The following is an 11827-nucleotide window of genomic DNA, read 5'->3' as shown; positions in this document are numbered from 1 at the left end:
TAGGATTGAAATTATCTCTGCAAGCATGCGAGGAGGTTACATGACTTAGGCTAGCTTTCACGGGTCACTCAAATCAGTCAAGTGTTAAGGGTTCCCTATAGATCTAAGAAATGAATATGCTCATAGCTAGTCATGCTGCACCCATCATCATGGGCTTGATAAAGACTCAAATCCTTGCTGCTAATGTGAGAACGGTAGTAATCTCAGCTTTATGGGTCATTTGTCAATGATGGAAAAGGAATTTTGGAGTGGTAGTGAAGTTGTTTTTGAGGGGTGAGATAAAGGGTAATGTAGTCTTTATACAGACTTTTATTCAGATAGATAGGAGTGCTGAAGTATTTTAAGAAGCACTTTTGAACTTTTCTTCATTTAATAATCATTTTCGGTCGAGTTCTCTTCGGCATTTCTCTTATTTAGTTATGCTCCTTTTATATATATATATATATATATATATATATATATATATATATATATATATATATATATATATATATATATATATATATATATATATATATATATATATATATATATATTTTGGAGACTTCATCTCGAGAATCTTTTAGCCGGTAAACTTTTTCAAGACCTTTGCCATGATACTTGAGAGTTTTATAACATTGGGGTTTCGGAAGGAGTTCTCGTTTTCTAGATTTTTCGAGTAATAGTAAAGGTGATGTGGAGTAGAAGTGGTGAAGGTGCGGAAGGCTTATGTTTGACAAATGTCTAGCTCTTTTGATTACAACCGAATCACGTTTCACTGCTTGGAGATGAAGATCTAAAGCAAGTTCTGATTCTGAGCACAGACATCGGCACTCTCAATGGAAAATAGTAAAGCATTAAAGATGAATGCTGGTCTTATTTGGGGTGCCTCACCATAATCAATTTAGGTCGATAATGCCTTAGTCATGCAATGCTCTATTAGAGATTCCAATCTAACAAGATTTCCACCTTACTTAAGCCTTATTTTTATTGACAAACGTTTTAGGTTTTCAAAAATACTTTTTCGAAAAGGGTTTCTTTCAAAAATTTTGAAATTTGGCATAAGGACTTGGAATCTTCGTAATGGGTTATTATAATACAGCATAAAAAGATACCAACATCCCACACTTAGACGAACATTGTCCTCAATATTCCTAGTGTATCCCACACTTAGGAGTTTTAGTTGAAGATATGGGAGTATTTGTCTAGTGCTTTTATTGGGTGTTATCCCACACTTAGTGATAAGCTAGGATGTAGCATAGTTTGAATCTTGAGCTAGTAGCAAAAAAGAAAGAAATACCCCTAGCAGATGCGGCTGGCTTACAATCCTTGCGTCTTTATCGGCTCATTTGTCATCCTTTATTCTTCTACTCTACTTTATTGCACGGGTTGCCTCCCGAGAAGCGCTTTTGTTTAAGGTCGTTGGCTCGACCGTAGTGATGCTTTAAAAAGCAAACATTCCTCGCTGATGGTTGTGATCTTGGTCTTCGCGAGGGAATGTGAGTCTCGATGGATAAATCCTGAGAAAGTGTCGGACCAATAGTGGTAACAGATCCGGTACTTCTCTTGAAGATCTTCTGAAAGATAAGTAGTGCGCAGTTTTGGCTTTTGATAAGTCTTAAAGTCTGATAATAATATGATCCACGGCTCTGCTGGTTGACCCATGAATGTCAATCATAGAAGCAGTGCTGGTGGTGATTATTTCTCTGACGGGATGCTCATTTCGGAGGTCTTCAAATAATGTCAGAAACTGTATCTTTAGAATCTCGAAGTCTTCGGAACGGTGATCTCCACAGTAGGAGTCTGTTGCTTTGCACAGATTAGTTAAAAGATGAAGCTGGAAAGAAGTGAACAACAATCCTGATCTGAGTATTAATTTCACCGTCTTTGAGTATATCTCCCGACATCCAGCTTTAAATGTGAAACTTGGATCTGAGGATTCGTGGAAGATATGTGATAGCTGCTTCGTAACATAGGTGGAAATGTTGACTCGATCTGGTTCAAGATGAGAGAACAGATTGTTTCGCCTAGCTTCCTCCATAACAGCGTCTCGTAACTCTTTGATAATCAGATCAGCGTGGTGATCAATTGTTACGTAAATCACTAGTCTATCTGGTGTGCTTTCGAAATTATCTCTTTCCAAAAGAGCGAAAAAGTTGTGAATATCCTGGATCATTTGCAAATCAGAGTGATAAGTCGGGCATTCGGTGGAAAGATCCATATGCTTTCGGATGAGAGTCAGTAGTGCTCGTTGGTTTCATGAGAACGAAAGTCCAGATCCGGCTAAGGCATTGTAGACCCTAGAGTAAATGATCTTCTGACCTCGACAGAATCTTGTCTCAAGAATAGTGCGAACCACTGAATTGTGCTCTTGTTGCCTTTCTTCGTGATAGATATGATCGTGAAGAGAATTGATAAAGTCTTGAATGCGTTCTTCTAGGATTTCAACATCATTGTCTTCTCTTCGGAGATAGAGGTGGTGTTCTTCTCTGATAGCCATAATTCATTCTGTTTAGCGTAGCGAAAATTCAATGGTTGATTTTCGGATGGCTTCGAGAATGTCTTCAAATTCATCGGTATCATTGATGAAGGTAATCATGTCTGGGTGTGTGGGTATAACCGGAATTCGACCTGAAGAAGAGTCCGACTCCCCTTGATCTGGTTCGGTTGGCGAGTGTGAGTTATTCAGAATGTCTTCATGTTGCTCTTCCTCGTTATCATCGGTGTATTGTTCTTCTGAGGATGCGTCTGATGAACGGGTTTCTTTAGTATTCTGATTCTCCACTTTGATACTTGCAGGATCAATTTCTATATCCTTAACCTCAGCCTTGTCGGTCTTCTTCTTGAAGCGAATGATTAAACTTTGATCTTCCGTTTCAAGCCTCATTATTTCTTCATGACACTCAATGCTTGGAGCGGGTATTTTCGCAGTTTCTTATACGTCTTCCATTTCCTCTTCCTCTTCAGATTCCTCCTCTTCCTCTATTTCTTTGCTGTGATCCTCTTCTTCCATTTCTGGGTCGTCTATAGACTGTGATTCGACACCCATCTCGATATCATTGGCTGGTGGTGAAGACTTGTCATCGAAAGTGATCCGTCTAGTGGAAATAGCAAACATCTCTGCCTGTCCAGAAAGATCGGTTGGTTGTGGGTTGGTACAATTAACACAAATGTGAGCTTGGTTAACCTGTTGCGGCTGCGTCTTCAATTCTCCGAGTTGTTTAGCAAGAGATTCCATCTTATCCGTGAGGGATTTAATGGCCTCCGTTTGATTGTTAAGTGCAGAGAGTGGGGAAGATGATGAAGTTGTTTCACCACTGTTCCAGTCATGATGATGCATTGTCATGTTCTCGAGCAATTCCCATGCTTCGTCTGCGGTTTGGTTCATCAGATTCCCTTGAGCTGCTGCATCGATCATCGTCCTATGATTTACCGTAAGACCATTGTAGAAGGTACAGATTTGGGCTGACCGTTCTAGCTGGTGATTAGGGCATTTCTTCGGCAGGGTTTTGAATCGCTCACATGAAGTGTAAAGAGATTCATCATAACTTTGTTTGAAGTTAATGATGTCATTCTTCGGATTGGTTTGTTTAGAAGGAGGGAAATATTTGGTTAGGAATTTAGTAGCCATCTCCTTCCATGACGTGATGGAATCTTTTTTCAGTCCTTCAAACTAAGTTTGAGCATGATGAGTGAGAGAATAGAGGAACAAGTATAGCCGGGCTATATCTTGTCCTATCCCTGGCTGTTCAGTAATCCATGAAACTGACAGCTATTTTGGATGAGCTGGATGATGTGATGTTTTAATTCGAACGAGTGTCCTTGAATCTCCAGAAATCTGATTGGTCCTCCTCGACCTTCAATCGAGGGTTTGGTGTTTTCTGCTAAAGTAACGTGTAACGTCATTTGATTTCTGATTCGTGCTTCCTTGCGTGCTTTAGAGATTATTGCATCTGGATCAGGTACGAATAGCAACGGCCCTGGTCTAGATCGGGTTTGGGTCATACACTAGGTATACCTTTTTGTTTTTAATTTTTCGCAAATAAACTAAGCTAATCTAAAGTAAGCTAAACTAGTCTAAGGTAATCTAATTCTAAGGTAATATAATTTTATCTAGTTTGATCTAAGGTAGTCTAAAGTAATCTAAGGTAATCTAATTTAATTAACTAACTATCCTACAGTTGAATATATTTTTGGTTCTGGCTACTGATTCCCTGGTATTTCGGTAACAGAGCTCCGCACGAACTATTCAACAAACCAAGTGGCCAGGCCGACTACAGAGAGGCATGATCCTTTTGGTCCCAATATAATTGGCGACTGTTCGGAAAATCCAACAACCAAGTTCGTGTATAATTGTCTTTCTAAGACAGCATTAAATGCTTGTGAATAAGTTTGATAGAGAGCAGTATTGCCTGATACCAGTTCCCCGGCAGCGGCACCAAAAACTTAGTACACTGTTAGTTGATATGGCCGAAACGGACAGTTTTTATTTGTGCGGTGTCATCGGGCCGCGGCTCGCCAGGATCAGCCACTCGTGGGAGAGGGTACTATTTTAAATTTATATTTAGCGGGGCCTAAATCTTACTACTCCTTATAAGTAAGGGAAGTATGACCTAGAGTCGTATTTTGGAGATATCAGTAGAATCGAACCTATATTTAAGCCTAAGATAGTTAGGGAGTAGTGGTTATTTAATTTGGGATTTTCTAATTTATAAGATAGATAAAGTAAATGCGATAAAATTCGTAATTCAGATAAGGTTAAAGTGAGTGCATATTATGACTTCATCAGTTATTCTGCCGAGATTATGGAATGTTGGCTCATGAATAGGCAGAGGCCTTGTATTCATTACACTGGTCCTAAACGCCCCTATCATAAGACATGTCACTGGGTACTGCATTAGGCTTGTAGATTCTGAATAGACAACAACGTCCCTTACCCCCGATGCACGTACAGTCTGACTACAGGCATACATGTTCAGACGGCTCATCCAAGTGAGCGACTCGGTTGGGTGACGTATTCACATTCCAAAATGGTCTAAACTTTCTTAAGCATAATAGAATACATGGTTTACCATATCTGAGAGACGTGATGTGTTTCAATTCTTTCGTTAATGATTGGTTTTGAAAGATAGTTAGGCCCTTAAAAAGAGTTCAACCATAAAGAACACCATGGCCAAGTCAAGCTGACTTCCATGAACACGTTCGGTTATCCTAACGGTCCAATCCTTAATGTGTCTAAACAAACAGTTCCTTAATTAACTAAGAATCCCTCAAGCGGGGTGCAATGCTTGAGACCGCGTTATGGTGCAGTGTATTGGTCAACACTAACCGGGTTCCATGGCCTTACTTAGCAGAGGTACAGCTTACAACAACCGATGTGCTTCAGCGTGCACGTACGAAGTTTATATGCTTGGTGACTACACTAGCATGGTCTAGGACCGACAATGTACTAAGGGTCTAGTTAGATGTTTCACTACGAAAGAGTCCTCAGTCAAAATCCAAAGCTTGATAGACTTACTACAACCGGTGTGCCTCAGTCAATCTTACATTGTATCTGATAGACTTCTCTTACCAAGGGGTGACACAGATAGTGTACTCTAAATCGGGGTTCGCGACTTCCCAATAACAGAGCCTATAACTACGTTCTATTAGTTAGAAAAGCGATTGAGTTTAAAGCATAATCGAAAAGCATTTCGACAGCATACACAAACCATAATATTATTTCGGCATTATAACTGCTTACATCATAGCATACACTAAAGATAACTACTCGCTAATCATGGCAACAATATCATAAAACATTATATAAGATAAAGGATAGAAGTACTAGTAGATTAAACAAGTTCTGAATACAAAAGTGACAACTTCAAGACTCCAAACCGCTCCTAATACAATCTTCAGCGTTCTTTTCCGGGTACTAGGTTTCTCGTACGGAGTCGAAGGCCTTGAGAGTATGACTAATATTTTACAAGAGAGAGAAAGAAGTGAATTGAAGTGTGTGTTGGAATGAATGACAAAGACCCTTTAAATAAGCAAAGTTTTTGCCTGCTAACGGCTGGCAAGCCGTATGGCAACCCATTTGGTGAGCCGTATTTGGCAAGCCGTTTGTTTGGCAGTCCGTTTCTTGGGGCCGTTTGCTGGACCATTTGGCAGGCCGTACCCCATACTGGCAAGCCGTGTGGCAAGCCGTATGGCAGGCCGTTTTTGGTGCTGGTCAGCCTTGATTCACTGGATCGTAACTTGATTTCTTGTCTTTCACCGTTTTTTCTCTCGTTTTAGCTCTGATTCTCTTGATTCTTTTTGCACCGCCTTCGTAATTACTTGTTCTTCAATTCTAATCGACGAAGTGGGTATTTTGCCGACAAAGTTCGAATCTTTCTTGTTTTTGGGCCTTAATACCGGGGTGAAAACGTGACTTTTTAGCCGATATTATTAGTAATTGGTGTTGTTGACCCTTGTTGTTGGGTTTTGGGTTGGAAAATGATTTGGCCATGTTAGGGCTAGTAATTTGAAGTATAATCACTAGGATTAGTGATTATGGAAGTGTTGGAACCCATTTAGGTGTATTTGGAAGACTAATTTTGAAATGGGTCAAAATTAGGGTTTGTGAGTAATTTGGGGAGGACAAGAGTCTAACACTTGTGTTTTAGTTTATTTGGCGCTATAGGACCATTTTCACTAGTGTTAAGTGATTATTGGTTAGTTTGGGCATTTGATAACGCCATTTTTATACATATATTTTGGGTGTTATCTTGTTCCATTTTATTGGTATTATGAAGACTTTGAATAAGATTTTGGGATGTTTGAGTTCAAACTGGAGAAAAGGTCAAGATATGGTTCGTTAGCTCATTATTGGTGATTCTATTGAAGATATAGCCAAAACGAAGTTAGAGTTGAAGATGAACGTGCATCGGGTGAAAAAAATTAATTTCCATCGCGTCTGGAGAAGGTTTATCGCGTTTCAGTCATCGCGAAACGTGATGGAGTGCATCAAAACGCGACACTGGAAAAGAGGTTGAACTGACCAAACTGTCACATCCCAAGTTACTATATCGCGTTCTGGTTAGTCGCGGTTCGCGATGGACTTGTCACGGATCACGACGAGTGGCGGTTCCAGTTTTATTTTTTTGCTTCTATAAATACCCGTTTTTCACCCCAATTTAGGGTCATGCAGTTTTTATTCCGAATTTTAGCCTACAGCAACTTAGTTACGAATTTCTTTGTCTTTCTACATTGTTTTGCAAGGGTTTTAACCTAGTACATCGAGTTTGGTTAGTTTAATCTTTATATTAACTTTTATTATTTTACTCTTTATTGAAATTATGTTTTATGTTTAATTGTTCTTCTTATTTATTTGTTATTTGCTTTGTCATGAGTAGCTAAATCTTTAGTATTCACTTAGATGAATGAACCTAGGTGATGGATTGCGATCTATTGGTTAAACACAATTAATTACACAATTTTATGTCTAACTAAGATCCATCGTTATTAAAGCTTATTGATTGTTAGATCACGGAAGTTATTGATTAACTAACAACAGTTAAATTGATTAATAGCTTTTACTAGATTATTGAACGTGAATAATTTAGGAATACGTGACATTTTATGAGGGACGCCGATAATAAAATTAATCGTATAGTGGTTAAGATTGAAATTAGTTGCAATAATTGTGAGGTTGTAAGGGACACCAAATCAACTTAAGTTAGATTATAATCTTGAGTAATACCATTGTGAATTGGTTAGAAACTCTAGGTTAACGACAGTTATACTTAGGTGGCTAGTCTTAAACTGTAGGAATCGAAAGATAAATACAGTGTCACATTATCATAATTGTTTAATTAACGATTTTGAATGAGCAATCCTAGCCTAGGGAATTGAGTCTAAGTGGATACCTTTGTCTCTTATTGAATTAAGTTTAATTAATTTTCGCATTTGTTTAGTTTAACAACAAAACTCACCTTTAAAATCTTAGAATAATTAATGGTTTAAGTTTTTAATTGACTGCTCTCTGTGGAACGAATTGGTCAAGTACTTGTTTAATTACTACATGAACTAGTTATAGTTGCCTGTATTGTCTAACACTTGTGTTTTGGTTTATTTGGCGCTATAGGACCATTTTCACTAGTGTTAAGTGATTATTGGTTAGTTTGGGCATTGGTTGTGCTTGGAGGTGCAATTGGGTCAATTGCACTAAGTGTCAATTTGGGTTGGTTTGTAATCTACCCTAATTGTGTTGTTTGTTTATGTGATAAATGTAATAGGTACTTTCCATTGACGAATTGCGAGTTTGTTTTTCATTCATCAAGGCGATAAAGGTGAGTGTAAATATATTATATGCATATATATGCATAGGATGAGTGCGGGTGGGGTCGAGTGATCCTTGTGCGTTCGGGTTCACTTTACATATGTGTGGGATGATGGACCTATGAGTTTTGGTCCACTTGGCACGTTTGTGTGATTTGGGTTACCACCCGTGGGGTAGTGAATCTCGTGAGTTTCGGATTCACATTGACAAGTAGGTCAACCCCATTGATGTTGTTGAGGTGAAATGGGTAGTGATTCTCGTGTATTTCGGCTTCACTAGTGAATCTCGTAATGTTCGAATTCACAATGTCGTGTGTAGTTCAAACGTTCCCATTGTTGTTGTTGCGACATAGGGTAGTGATTCTCGTGTAGTTCGGATTCACTAGTGAATCTCGTGTAGTTCAGATTCACAATGTCTCGTGTAGTTCAGACATCCCTATTTTCGTGTGGTTGGAGGTAGTGTATCTCGTGAGTTTCCAGATACACTAGGGCGCGTGAGTTTTTGGCCAACTTTCATGTGTTTAAGGTTAAGGGGTTAACCTTGGGATAATGAGTATTGTGTGTGTGTGTGTGTGTATATATATATATATATATATATATGTATGTATATATATATATTGTTGTAGCTAATCTTTCGGATTGACATGGTGGTACGTTACGTATAGCTTTGCCTAGTTATACAATGACGCGGTATGTGTTTATTACTTGTGTTGGTGATACGTATTCATTTTATGCATTTATATATGTATATAGTATGTTTATCCTCACTAAGCTTTATTGCTTACCCTCTCGTTGTTTATATTTTTATAGATTCACATGGAAGAGGTGGCAAGGGTAAGCGGGAGGATTAGTGGATTATTACTGGTTGCTTTAGAAGACTTTTCTTTTGGATCGATTTAGGATTTGGGTATTGTTTTAACAATCACCATGCTCGGTCTTATGTTGATGTTAAACGTTTTGGGTCAAAAATATCTTTTGATGATGTAAACAGGTTTTGGTAAACTATGAGGTGTATGCCCGTTTGGATAATTAAACTTATGTATTAAACGTTTTAAAGTTCTCTAAGTTTATTATTGCAATGAAAGTGTTTTGGAAACATGTTTGGGACCTTAATGTTTATAATATTAATGTATTATAAAGGAAATATTTTGATGGACCGGAAAATGACGGGTTGGGTCGTTACAGTATGAATCATACATTGAATGAAAGGGCTAAGAGTATGAGACTACATGCCAGTTTGCCTAAGATGTTTAGGGTGGATGCAGCCATGCAGTTAGTACGGCAGCTTATTTGATCAATAGGGGACCCTCAACACCATTGGGTTTCCAAATTCGGGAGAAAGAATGGCAAGGTAAAAAGGTGAGTTATGGTCATCTTTGAATCTTTTGGTGCAATGCATACGTGAAGACCAAGGATGCGGATAAATAAAAGCTTAAGGCTAAGTCAAATAGGTGTACTTTATTGGTTACGGTTCGAATGTGATGGGTTATCGATGTTGGGATAATAATGCTAGAGAAGTTGTTCGTACGCGTGATGTTACCTTTAATGATGATTTGGTTTATGGAAAACCGGAAACGGGGAGTCCTAAACCAGATTATGTTACTTTTGACGATGTTTCTATTGATGATCTTGCAGGTTCTAGTGGGAGTTCGGGTAACAATGAATTGCTGAATAATGGTGAGGAGTCACAAACTGCTAATGGTGAAGATAGTTCGGAAAGCGGTGAAAGTTCCGAACATAGTGGGAGTTCTAGTGATGAAGAGGATGATGATAGTACCGGTCCAACCATACCAGTTGCTCCTATACTAAGACGTTCTACTAGAGTGTCCAAACCCAATCCTAAGTATTCTTCATCAACAAACTACTTGCTCTATACCGAGAATGGTAAACCCGAGAGTTACTTTGAGGCGAGACAATTAAAGAATCCATACAATGAAATCTTGCCATGAAAGAAGAGATGGGGTCACTTGACAAGAATAAAACTTGGTCACTAGTGAAACTACCTCATGATAAAAGGATATTGTAGAATAAATGGGTGTATCGGCTAGAGAATGAGTTGGATGGATAAAAGAGGTACAAGGCTCGGTTGGTGGTCAAAGGCTTTTAACAAAAGGAAGGAGTTGGTTACAACGAGATTTTTTCACTGGTAGTTACGGTGACTACTATTCGGTTGGTACTTGCTATAGTTGCATCTGAAGACTTACATCTAGAGCAATTAGATGTGAAGACCGCATTCTTATACGGAGATCTTCATGAAGAGGTCTATATGAAGCAACCTGAGGGCTTTAAGGTAAAGGGTAAAGAGAAGTGGGTTTGTAAGCTAAAGAAAAGTTTGTATGGATTGAAGCAAGCACCTCGGCAATGGTACTTGAAGTTTGATGAGTTTATGAAGAATATTGAATTCTTAAGATGTGAAGCCGATCATTGTTGCTACTTGAAAAAATTTAAGTCTTCTTATATCATCTTATTATTGTATGTTGATGACATGTTGATTGTGGGTTCTAACATGTCCAAAATCAACAAATTAAAGAGTATACTTTCCTATGAGTTCGAGATGAAAGACCTTGGTGGAGCTAGGCAAATACTTGGGATGAGTATTGTGCGTGATCGTGTGAAAGGAACTCTATACTTGTCTCAAACTAAATACATTGAGAAAGTAGTAGAGAGGTTCAACATGGAGAATTTAAAGGTTCGTTCTATGCCTTTGGGAAGCTCAATAAGGTTACCGAAACGTCAATCACCTAAAACGGAAGAATACAAGGCGAAGATGGAAAAGGTTCCGTATGCATCTGTCATGGGTAGTGTTATGTATGTCATGGTTTGTACGAGACTAGATATTACCCATTGAGTGGGAGTAGTAAGCCGTTATATGTCTAAACCGGGGAAAGAGCATTGGGAAGTGGTCAAATGGTTGCTTCGTTACTTGAAAGATACTTCTATTATGGGATTGTGTTTTACTAAAAACAATGTCGTACTTAGAGGTTATGCGGATGCTAATTTGGGTGGATGTGATGATTCAATGAAAAGCACTACGGGTTATATTTTCACATTAAGGAAGATGGCGATTAGTTGGATGTCTTGACTATAAAGATGTGTTACTTTATCTACAACGGAGGCCGAATACATGGCTATTGCGGAAGCTACCAAAGAGCTTGTGTGGTTGAAGGACTTCTTGTGTGAGCTGGGTAAAAGACAAGACTACTACGTCTTGTATTGTGATAATCAAAGTGCGGTTCATCTTGGGAAGAATACGGTGTTTCATAGTTGTACGAAACACATCAAGTTGAGGTATCATTTTATTCGACAACATATGAAAGATGGTACTTTAATTTTGAAGAAAGTCCCTGGTTCGAAGAACTCCACAGATATGTATACTAAGGTGGTGATGACGGACAAGTTGAGGTTTTGCATAGCCTCAACCGGTCTTCTCATGAATTGATGAGAGAAGATGACCTACTAGAGAGATAGAGATTTGATGTTCGAGTCTAGCAAGAGGAGTTGAAGACTTTGTATCAAAAGTCTACTCATCCGACGAATGTGTTGA

This window comes from Rutidosis leptorrhynchoides, chromosome 4 (assembly GCF_046630445.1).
Source record: "Rutidosis leptorrhynchoides isolate AG116_Rl617_1_P2 chromosome 4, CSIRO_AGI_Rlap_v1, whole genome shotgun sequence".
Lineage (NCBI taxonomy): Eukaryota > Viridiplantae > Streptophyta > Magnoliopsida > Asterales > Asteraceae > Rutidosis > Rutidosis leptorrhynchoides.
The sequence above is the reverse complement of the archived record's forward strand: the minus strand, read 5'-3'. Positions refer to the sequence as shown.